This window comes from Lissotriton helveticus, chromosome 8 (assembly GCF_964261635.1).
Source record: "Lissotriton helveticus chromosome 8, aLisHel1.1, whole genome shotgun sequence".
Taxonomy (NCBI): Eukaryota; Metazoa; Chordata; class Amphibia; order Caudata; family Salamandridae; genus Lissotriton; species Lissotriton helveticus.
In genome coordinates, this window is record NC_136069.1 from 61,573,820 (window position 1) to 61,586,253 (window position 12,434).

General features: G+C 46.1%; 1 protein-coding gene across 2 annotated transcripts in view; it reads right to left on the minus strand.

The window, feature by feature from the left end:
* LOC144772359 (CD276 antigen homolog) overlaps nt 1–10,425 on the minus strand; it is a 177,950-nt gene extending 167,525 nt beyond the window's left edge. The window contains exon 1 of one of the 2 annotated variants that reach the window (XM_078656623.1): nt 10,341–10,425. The gene's annotated coding sequence lies outside the window, so the exon portion shown is untranslated. The remainder of the gene's footprint in view (nt 1–10,340) is intronic. The other variant, XM_078656624.1, reaches the window with a different exon arrangement.
* Between the last annotated feature and the right edge of the window lie 2,009 nt (nt 10,426–12,434).

A 12,434-nucleotide genomic window follows, 5' to 3' on the forward strand; every position in this document is an offset into this window, starting at 1 on the left:
TTATGGTCCCAAAACAGGACAGCGAGTGTGTCGAGAGACAAATTAATTGCTAATGCGCAGGCATTAGCCTGCTAATTAGCGCAACTACGACACCCAGCATGCATCACAAAGAAAACGAGTAACCATGGTTACACTTACTGTCAACAGCCACTAAAGGTAATAAAATCTAGGAAAATCCTGCCAGAAGTAGACACAGTAATGGCTATGCATGAAGTGCAAACCTTAAAAACAGTCAATAATAACTCTGAAGTCCATGCCTAATACCTACGTTTACATGAGGATGCAGCCATTCGAGTGCCCATTAAGGAAAATGAAACAAAAGAAATACCTTGTAAACTGATTATCTGAATATAACTGGGCGCGATGTTGGAAATGCAGCCCTCAGAGCGACAGACAATGATCCAGTCATACTGACAAGTAAACAAACATGAAAATAAAGCCTACATCAGACCCGATGTGCACAATACATTCCTAATGCATGAATATGAATTAAGGATTCGTGCCGAGTGATACCGGAGCCAGAAACCACAAGCGTGCCCGCAGGAAACAACCTATCGCCAACAAATGCGTGAACCCTGTGTGAACACGATGATGATTTAAAAACGCTGAATTACGTACCTGCGAGTGAAGCGGATGCCATGCTATATAAAACAAGCATTTACAATGCAATAGGTCTCGCAGCATTAAAGTTTGAGCTATTGGCATTGTATATTACAATGTGTTACATTAATTTGTTATCAAACTCTGAATTGTTGTATAAAGAGGATTTGCAAACTGTCAAATGTTGCTGAAAAGTAAGCAACGTTGTGAATAATATTGTTTGCTCTGCACTCACTACTCTGCACTCACTACTCTGCACTCACTATTCTGCACTCACTACTCACTACTATGCACTCACTACTATGCACTCACTACTCACTACTCAGCACTCACTACTCACTACTCTGCACTCACTACTCTGCACTCACTACTCTGCACTCACTACTGTGCACTCAATACTCTGCACTCACTACTCACTACTCACTACTCTGCATGGCGATTCCATGTTGATTGATGATTACGCATCCATCATCTAAACACTTGACAAAAGGTTCAACCCCAAGAAAAATGTTGTACTCGAATGCCACAAATTCTTGCAACGTGCCCAGATTCCAGGGGAATCAATCGACGATTTTGTTGCTACCCATAGAACTTTAGCCTCCACATGCAACTACAGAGAATCAAAGGATGAGATCATTCGAGATCAGTTGATAGAAAGAAACTGCTTTCCACTGAGGACCTTGATCTCGAAACTGCTCTTAGACTTGCCAGAAGCATTGAACATTCCCAATTGTGTATGTGAGAGTTAAATGTAACTATTAAACTCGGAGAGGTCAAGCAATTTAGATCCGAATTTGGTGTCTGACGTGGAATCCTGCAACGATTTTCTGTAAGACTAAATTTGGCAAATGTGAACTTGTATGTTTCAGATACTGTAGCAAATCTCACCTGGGTCATGCCAGATTTTGTTTTGCTCTAAATCAGTCTTGTTTCAAGTGTGGGGAAAAAAGGACACCTCGCACAGGGATGCAAAGCTGCATCGACCCTAAAACCTCCCATGCATACTGTGAAGGCTATTGAAAAGAACTTTGACAATTCCGATGAGGAGAACAAAGTATTATTAATGTTGTCTTCTTCAACAGCTCAAACCAATGAGGAAATAGAAATATCAGCCTTGCTAGGATCATGCAAAAGAAAAGCTCCAGCTTGTGTGGTCATACCGAATAACAAGAATATAACTTTTTGGCTGACTCTGATTCTCCTTTCACACTCTGTCACAGGGTCGAGAGTTCAGGTATGGAGAAACTAAGAATTATTTTTTTTAAAGGATTTCTCACCTTATTTCCACACTCGATTGGCGCGTACACTGTGACCAAGAGGAGAACTACGGAGATTTCTCGTGCAGTCCCTTTAACTGGGAGTTCGCAGCAAGTCCCAACCACACCCCCGAACAGAACGTCACTCTCTCGCATCCAATCAAAGAAGACGATCCCCGGAAGGTAGTGTGTCTCCTTTCCGATACCGAGCAGCCAGGTGGAGAACTTCAGGAGGACGGGACGACAGGAAGAGGAGGAGAAGAACAGACAAGAACGGGCCCAAAAGACGCCGAAAACCGGGAAGAGCCGAAGACACCAAAGGAGGATCAGCCACGCGCGAAAACGCGCTACGCTCCCGGAGGAGCCTGGCTGACCCAGGTACGGAGGAAGTTTCTCGGTTGGGTGGGGAGGCGGTCTACATCAGACTTTTAAGACTCCTTTCCCTGCATGATATCTGGATTGTGTGTTTCACTCACCGTCACCGCCCCGTTAAATCACTACCGCCACGAACTGGTGACCCCTCACTCCCTTTTCCCCGCGAGCACGTATTGGGACGTATTATTTAAAGGTCTTTATCTTCTCTGTGTGTGTCTCTGTGTGCGACGGCGGGGGGAGTGTCTCTGTCTGTCTGCGTGCGTGTATGTGCGCTTGTGTGTGTGTGTGCGCATGCGTGCAGGGGGAGGTGTGCCTGGGTATGTTTGCGCTTCCCAGGAGACAGCCAGGCCGAGCGCGGCGCGTGCCAGTCGGCGCGTGCCACTTTCAAATCGCCTCCAAGGCGATGCGCGCGGCCAGGATTGTCTCCTGGGAAGCACACATGCCGACAAAAGAGTCTCGGCGGAGACGCGCTTCGCGCGGCTAGCCGAGACCTAACAAGTAGTCCCCAAAGAAGTACATCTAGACCTATTGTGTAGGGAAACTGTAATTGGTAGGTACGCCTGGCTTAAACACGGAAGTGATGTATTGGGAGCACCGGCCAATAAGGAGACAGGAAAGAAAAGCTGACCAAAGGCAAGCATCGAGTGAAATTGCACTCCTTAGAGTGATTACCCCAGGTCCTGCAACCAGCGCATGCACGCTGATGCTCGGCCTAAAAATGCCGTTACATGTATGTTGTATGCATGCTTGCGGGTGAGAGTGTGTTTATGTGCGCAAGAGTGTGTGAAAGTGTTAGTATGTGTGAGCATGTGTGTGTGAGTCAAAGTAAAAGTCAAATGACCCGCAGTGTCACTTACACTGCCCCATGCATTTTGGTGAATTGACGTCCATGCATGGCAGACGGTGTCTCTACACAAGAATGTGTGTCCCTTTTCACTAGATCACAACTGTACAGCGAACACTACATGAGAGTGCATTTACAACATGTAAGTCCAACATAGGTCCAGTAGGATCATATTTTTCCCAGAATTTCAGAATAAATACTATGTGCGTGAACTCCATTTAGATTCAGGGAATCTATATTTATCTATTGTGGTTATCCTGAATCGTAGGAATTATCTGGCCGACATGGGAGGGACACCTCAGGTAAAGAAGTGTATATTAAGGGTAACTCTTGCTACAGGACTAAGATATTGAAATGCGTAAGACAATAGAAAAAAAATAGAAGTAGGCAATACATAGTTGTAAGAAATCAGATTATTATTTGGGGTCGGTGACTTCGCATGAACCCTCAAAATCACGAAATTAACCAGATTCAATTGGAGGCTGGCCACAATGGAGCGCGGGTCGAATACACTAACCAGATTCGTCCTAGTCAAAGATGTTACCTGCTGACTTTGTCCTTTAAGTCCCAATCCACCACAGGAGTACACTTCTAAAGCCCTCAAAGACCTCTGGGAAGGCATGTAGAGACTCACAGGGTGAAAGGCAGAGGGTAACTGCAGGTCCCAGTCCAGGACCAGTAGTCACTGGTCAGCTGGGTACTTCCAGTAAAAAGCCTCTTGCAGCTTGTTGTATCTCAGTAGCTTAAACTGGAGATCAGGCTCAAGACCCCTGGAGTCCAATTCTTTGCCTGGGGTATAAAGAGGGAGCAGGTCCATCTCTTCAGGGCTCCTCTCAGGACACAGGCAGCAGGTCCCGTTCTCTTCTGTTCTTCCTCAGGTTCACCAGTGTTCTGAACTAGGTGCTTGGAAGTGCCACGTTTATGCCTGGAATCAGGTAGTGGATGGGAATGACTCCTGGGCATGCCCTCTCTAATGGGGTAAATGTTCCCAGGGCTAGCCCTACCTACTTTCCGGCATTTTAAAATGGCAAAACTCTATGACCACATTTAACTTGGCCTCTGAGGCTGGGTGTGTGTATGGGCGTGGACTATAGTAACCCTAGTTTCCTCTCACATCTAACACTAAAATCCAGTCAGAAGCAGGCCCTGTACCCACAACAAACACAGAGCCTGCGGTGGACACACAAGAATTGTCCTGGCATCCTTTTTTTACCCTGTTTAAGTGTGGCCCAAGGGTTATATGTAAACCCAGTGACAGAAGTCTGGTAGAACAAAAGCAGAGTCCTTCAGCAAACAGACAGTGGATCACAACAGAATGGTCTTGACATCCTGTTTTCTCCCCTAAGGGAGGTTCTTACTAGTCCAAAAAATGATTGACAGTTTGCAGAGCATGTTTTACACTGTTACAGTCAGTCGATACTGGTAGGTCTGAAGCCATGGTTGTGCAGCCACTGATGTGGATGGCACAATAGGTGCTGCAGCCCACTGGTACAATTCCTAGAACTTGGAGGGTACGCTAGACAAACAACGGTTCCACGTAATAAGAAGTTCATTCTTTTACAGATGAGAATTTTGAACATTTCAAAACTCAATTAGTGAACCAGACACACAAACAATTATCCCATATTTTGAATGCTATTCAAAAAGCGCTCAATGCTCATGAGTGCTCACAGAGTGCTAAATGGCAAACAAACAATACAATGCCTACACAACTAAAATGACCCAAGGAGTAGATAATCAATGTTCCTTAATGTCCATTCAATAATTGGTCAATCAATGGGTTCAATCAAATAGGTTCCATTCACCCTTCATGTCGATGGCGTTTCGACCCCAACCTTGTTATGGATCATCATCAGGACAGTTAAAATCCATACGGAGCAGCAAGCCACGTATGTATGAATCTTAGAGAGAATGTTCTGTCTGTAAGGACTCGGCAAAAACAGGATTATGACTCCATCATCTAAGGTGTTCAATCCTAAAGGCGAGGCATCAAGAATTAGCATTCAGTGCGACTGAGGAATATTCAGGCAGCCGTGGCACAGGGCGTCACACGGAAACAGTTGCAGCAGTCGGCATACGCTGCTAGTTTTCTAGCAGTCCACTGGTGGCATTTAACTTCCAGGCCTTAGTTACACTTTGTACCATGTACTAGGGACTTATAGGGAAGTTAAATATACCAATTAGGAGTATGACACTGCAACCATGTTAAAAGAGGGAGTGCAGCCATTTTACTACTGTTTAGCATGGGCAAATTGCACAGAGTCCTAAAGCCAGTAAAAATATAGGTCACAACAAAAGGCAAATATATCTGGGATTACCACACAGAAAAAGTAGATTCCTACAGTACTACAATCAAGGAGACTGTGTATAGTAGGACATGCGCTATGTGTGGTTAAGGATGCCTACAAATGGGGGTGGAGGGTGGGGGGGCAGGGTAAATGTAGGTCCAGGAGGGCCGGATACTTGTCAACTGTTCAAGGTCAGATTAGCTACATTTACTCTTTTAAAAGAGCAGTAGTTATCCTGAAAATGTCAAACTGGTCTTCTTCAGGACATCCCTGTCACGGGGACTGCAGTCTAGAAACTCAAACTAGGCAACCGAAGGTTCTTCTATGAAATTAGGTAGAAACAGGACAGTGAGCTTGATAACCATCTGCAAATTGTAGTCTTGCTGGATGAGATTATTTTAATATTAACCCAAAGAACAGGACTAGTTTTATTTTAGTGGAAGGATACAGATGGGTAAGGATGCACCTTGCTATTTACACAAGTGTCCCCCACTTTCTATTTTGAAGTGGGCCGCATCAACCATCAGCAACCCTGCCCTTTACCCAGTGCTTACTTTTCAGTCAACAGCCCATTCCATTCTGAAGGGTGTAGTTTGACTTTTAATACTGCAAGTATGGTAAAAGAACCCGGATATATAATGTACTCTGGCCGAAACGTCCAGACTTGCTTGAAGATGTCGCACATGACAAGGCCTACTTAACGGGAAAACAGCTTTACTATAGCTTTGTAGCTCGCCGTAGAGAGCTATACCAGCTATTAAAGGCCCGCTCCCACGTTAAAGGCCCGAGCTGAAAGCGAGGGACTTTAACAAGGGAATGGGACTTTATGTCGGCATAGCCCTGCTACGAAGGGCTATAAGGCTATTAGAACATTCTGCCACTAGAGGGCAGAATGTTCTAACAAATAAAACAAAGGCCTCTCGAAGCTCGAGGGGATTTAAATCCCCTCGAGCTCCAAGAGGCCTTTACCGGCCCGTTGAAGCAGGGAGCACTCTATTGTCTTCAATGGAGCTCCCAACATTCCAATCTTCTAATACACAATACCTTTACCACGCAGCTTTTGTCCCACATGATACATATATAAGATTAGTGTACAGATATAGATATTGGGTTTAAGGGAGGTAAGGGAGGTTTTAGGGTTTAGGGGTGCGTTGTGGTAAAAGGTGGTAAGGGTAATTTTAGGGTTGGGTAAAGGTAATTTGGGGAGTTTGGAGTGGGTATTGGTAAACAGTGGTAAGGGTAATGTGAAGGTTTAGGGGTGGGTAGTGTAAAGGGTGGTATGGTTAATTTTAGGGGTAAGTGATGGGTAGTGGCATAGGGTGGTATGGGTAATTTTAGGGTTTAGTGGTGGCTACTGGTAAAGGGTGGTATGGGTAATTTTAGGGTTCCGGCGGTGGGAGTCGTATAGGGGGTATGGGTAATTATAGGGTTCTGGGGTGGTTATGGGTATAGGGTGGTAAGGGTAGGTTTAGAGGTAGGCAGAGGTATTGTCATACACCCGTACTTCAAGACCATGCAATCTCCACATACGTATGTTCCCAAATATCCAAAGTTTTAACGCTCAATCGCTGCCTTGCGGCAGAGTGTAATCTTTCACTAGTCCTGGCTTCTAACCAAGAACACTATGCCTTCCTATATTTCCAAAAGTCCCGCTTGTAATACCACCTACGAATCTACAAATCCCAGAATGCACAGCTGTACTTGTTAGAAACCTCATCCTGCTGAAGGCGTGACGTGAGGACAGGTGACTGATAAAACTCTAGAACTTTTGTCGCACACCTGAAAAGTTCTAACAAGCTGCAGGGAGAGTTAAACAAACAGCAGGGAGAGAGAAACAAACAGCAGGGAGAGTTAAACAAACAGCAGGGAGAGAGAAACAAACAGCAGGGAGAGAGAAACAAACAGCAGGGAGAGAGAAACAAACAGCAGGCAGAGAGAAACAAACAACAGGGAGAGAAACACACAGCAGGGAGAGTGAAACAAACAGCAGGGAGAGAGACACAAACAGCAGGGAGAGAGACACAAACAGCAGGGAGAGAGACACAAACAGCAGGGAGAGAGACACAAACAGCAGGGAGAGAAACACACAGCAGGGAGAGAGAAACAAACAGCAGGGAGAGAGAAACAAACAGCAGGGAGAGTGAAACAAACAGCAGGGAGAGAGACACAAACAGCAGGGAGAGAGACACAAACAGCAGGGAGAGAGAAACAAACAGCAGGGAGAGAGAAACAAACAGCAGGGAGAGAGAAACAAACAGCAGGGAGAGAGAAACAAACAGCAGGGAGAGAGACACAAACAGCAGGGAGAGAAAACCAAACAGCAGGGAGAGAGAAACAAACAGCAGGGAGAGAGAAACAAACAGCAGGGAGAGAGAAACAAACAGCAGGGAGAGAGAAACAAACAGCAGGCAGAGAGAAACAAACAACAGGGAGAGAAACACACAGCAGGGAGAGTGAAACAAACAGCAGGGAGAGAGACACAAACAGCAGGGAGAGAGACACAAACAGCAGGGAGAGAGACACAAACAGCAGGGAGAGAGACACAAACAGCAGGGAGAGAGGCACAAACACAGGGAGAGTAACACACAGCAGGGAGAGAGAAACAAACAGCAGGGAGAGAGAAACAAACAACAGGGAGAGAAACACACAGCAGGGAGAGTGAAACAAACAGCAGGCAGAGAGAAACAAACAGCAGGGAGAGAGAAACAAACAGCAGGGAGAGTGAAACAAACAGCAGGGAGAGAGACACAAACAGCAGGGAGAGAGACACAAACAGCAGGGAGAGAGAAACAAACAGCAGGGAGAGAGAAACAAACAACAGGGAGAGAGAAACAAACAACAGGGAGAGAAACACACAGCAGGGAGAGTGAAACAAACAGCAGGGAGAGAGAAACAAACAGCAGGGAGAGAGACACAAACAGCAGGGAGAGAGACACAAACAGCAGGGAGAGAGACACAAACAGCAGGGAGAGAGAAACAAACAGCAGGGAGAGAGAAACAAACAGCAGGGAGAGAGAAACAAACAGCAGGGAGAGAGAAACAAAAAGCACGGAGAGAGAAACAAACAGCAGGGAGAGTGAAACAAACAGCAGGGAGAGAGAAACAAACAGCAGGGAGAGAGAAACAAACAGGGAGAGAGAAACAAACCGCAGGGAGAGAGACACAAACAGCAGGGAGAGAGACACAAACAGCAGGGAGAGAGACACAAACAGCAGGGAGAGAGACACAAACAGCAGGGAGAGTGAAACAAACAGCAGGGAGAGAGAAACAAACAGCAGGGAGAGTGAAACAAACAGCAGAGAGAGTGAAACAAACAGCAGGGAGAGAGAAACAAACAGCAGGGAGAGTGAAACAAACAGCAGGGAGAGTGAAACAAACAGCAGGGAGAGAGAAACAAACAGCAAGGAGAGAGAAACAAACAGCAGGGAGAGAGAAACAAACAGCAGGGAGAGAGACACAAACAGCAGGGAGAGTGAAACAAACAGCAGGGAGAGTGAAACAAACAGCAGGGCGAGAGAAACAAACATCAGAGAAAGAGAAACAAACAGCAGACAAAAGAGAAACAAACAGCAGGGAGAGAGGAACGAATAGCAGGGAGAGTGAAACAAACTGTAACAGCAGGGAGAGAGAAACAAACAACAGGGAGAGAAACACACAGCAGGGAGAGTGAAACAAACAGCAGGCAGAGAGAAACAAACAGCAGGGAGAGAGAAACAAACAGCAGGGAGAGTGAAACAAACAGCAGGGAGAGAGACACAAACAGCAGGGAGAGAGACACAAACAGCAGGGAGAGAGACACAAACAGCAGGGAGAGAGAAACAAACAGCAGGGAGAGAGAAACAAACAACAGGGAGAGAAACACACAGCAGGGAGAGTGAAACAAACAGCAGGGAGAGAGAAACAAACAGCAGGGAGAGAGACACAAACAGCAGGGAGAGAGACACAAACAGCAGGGAGAGAGACACAAACAGCAGGGAGAGAGAAACAAACAGCAGGGAGAGAGAAACAAACAGCAGGGAGAGAGAAACAAACAGCAGGGAGAGAGAAACAAAAAGCACGGAGAGAGAAACAAACAGCAGGGAGAGTGAAACAAACAGCAGGGAGAGAGAAACAAACAGCAGGGAGAGAGAAACAAACAGGGAGAGAGAAACAAACCGCAGGGAGAGAGACACAAACAGCAGGGAGAGAGACACAAACAGCAGGGAGAGAGACACAAACAGCAGGGAGAGAGACACAAACAGCAGGGAGAGAGACACAAACAGCAGGGAGAGAGACACAAACAGCAGGGAGAGTGAAACAAACAGCAGGGAGAGAGAAACAAACAGCAGGGAGAGTGAAACAAACAGCAGAGAGAGTGAAACAAACAGCAGGGAGAGAGAAACAAACAGCAGGGAGAGTGAAACAAACAGCAGGGAGAGTGAAACAAACAGCAGGGAGAGAGAAACAAACAGCAAGGAGAGAGAAACAAACAGCAGGGAGAGAGAAACAAACAGCAGGGAGAGAGACACAAACAGCAGGGAGAGTGAAACAAACAGCAGGGAGAGTAAAACAAACAGCAGGGCGAGAGAAACAAACATCAGAGAAAGAGAAACAAACAGCAGACAAAAGAGAAACAAACAGCAGGGAGAGAGGAACGAATAGCAGGGAGAGTGAAACAAACTGGTAGAGAGAAACGAACAGCAGGGACAGAGAAACAAACAGCAGGGAAAGAGAAACAAACAGCAGGGAAACGAACAGCAGGGAGAGTGACTCAAACAGGGAGAGAGAAACAAACAGGAGGGAAAGTTAAAGAAACTGCAAGGAAAGTTAAAGAAACTGCGCGGTGCACACAGCAAAAAAAAAAAGCGGAACTCCGCGCTCTGAAAGAACACTGCACAGCCGCACCCTGGGTCGTGTATTTTACGACATCCCATTATTAATGTTATTTAAAATAAAATGCTACTTGGCGAAGCATGGCATGGGTGTATGAATACTCACAGCGGAAGCGCAGCAGCCCTCTTACTTCTGCATCCACGTTCCCACCAACACCATTCAGAAATACAGCTGTAAACTCACAGCTGAGGCCACGCCCCCTGGCACCGCCTCCACGTGACGTGCCCTCCTTAACACGTGCCAGAAAATTGTGAACTCCAATCAGGGACGCAGCAAGGGAAAAATTTGGGGATTTCTCAATCTTCCATTCATATCATATGCGGGGGAGAGATAATTTATGCAGAAGTATGCGGTAACAACGTACAGCGGAATGATGAAACTTATGAGCATACTGAGCTAGCACCCGATAGAGCGTCTGTGGAGGGAACCAAATCCAATTGGACTTTTAACTCGCTGATCAGATTCAGGGGTCAATAGATTAGAAATCCGAATTAAATTAAAAGGCTTGATGGCTGAATGTTTATATCGTACGACAAATAGCCACATTGCAACAACGTAGGTTTATTTTCTTTTTTTTTTTCATTTGCAGTGGTGTGCAATTGAATTGTAATTGGATTTATATAGTGTTTACCACCCCTGGTGAGGCGTTGAATGTTAATCCCGTCCTCGTTTTTTTGAGCCAGGCATGCAGAATTACCCCGATTACTTACCAGTAATCTTTATTACTCTAGATCCTACTCGCCCTCATCAGCAGTATTACATCATGAGGGTGACTCCACCCCCTGGACTAAAAAAAACCCCAGGCGAATTCTAGCAAGCCCTACCCACCTTCATGGGTACCATATAAGGCATGATGGAGTTACCCAGAATACTCCAGAAATATCCAAGCAAAATCCAAGGCTCGTAGGGGGGAGGGGGGGGGATCATAAATAATGTAATGAGTGGGGCTAAGAGTAATGAAGCTTATCGGTAAGTAATCAGAGCATTGCCTCTATGTCCCTCGTCCTCGTCCCAGTCATTACATCATGAGATATACCAAATAATAAGGCATACGCATCAAGCATGTACACCCTATGATGTCATGAACACTAAAGCTGTGAAAATAATAGTGGGTAAGCAAAATAATTCATTTCAAAACTGAACTTAACACCGTGCACCAAAATTCTTAGTACAGTCCAGAACAATATTCAGCCTGTAATGTCTCACAAAAAAAAAATTCTGAAGACCAATTAGCTGCTCTACAAATCTCTGAACGAGAAACTCCCTGGAACTCTGCACAGGAGGCAGCCATATCCCTAGTAGACCATCCATGAATCAAGACCCCTTCAGAAGGGTCTCGCTACCATGCATGATAATGTTCTTCAATCACCTACTTAACTAGCTAGTTGCAAGCCTGCCTTGACCTGCTTGTCCAAAAGTTACAAAAAGTCAATCTGTCACTCCTGAACGCTTGAGACCTGTTGAGACCTCCTAAGAGCCACTGAGACTTTAAGAGCGGGGGCAGATGCTGGTCATACAATGGCCCTGATCATGCTCGACCTAAGCGCGGCTTTTGACACCGTAGCGCACTCCATCCTGCTACGGTGTCTGAACGAAGCTGGGGTTGTTGGTCCTGCGCTGGGCTGGCTGCAATCATTCCTTACGGAGAGATGTTTCCAGGTACAACAGGGGACCTGCCGCTCAGTGGAGATGTCACTAGACCAGGGAGTGCCTCAGGGCTCAGCTCTGAGCCCCACTCTTTTTAACCTATACATGGCCTCCCTGGCGAAAGTTGTACACTCTTTTGGGGTGGAATTAGTGTCGTACGCTGACGACACTCAGCTGCTGATCTCCCTATCGCAGAGCACCTCCAACACCCCTAAAAATTTTAAATCCTGTATGCAGGCATTAGCAGAGTGGATGGATGCCCACTGCTTAAAACTCAATGGCTCTAAAACAGAGGTGTTGGTGGTAGGGGGAAAAAGCGAAAAATGGTCGGATGAGTGGTGGCCTTCATGTCTGGGCCCTACCCCCATACCATGTCAGGAGGCCAAGAATTTAGGAATTTGGATGAATCCCTCTCTCTCTTATGAAGGCCACATAAGGCGCCTCGTGGGCAAATGCTTTGGAGTTCTAAAGACCCTAAACAAAACCTTAGACCTCCTCCCTTTATCGGCCAGAAGGACACTAACGCAGGCACTGGTGACCTCGCGGTTAGAT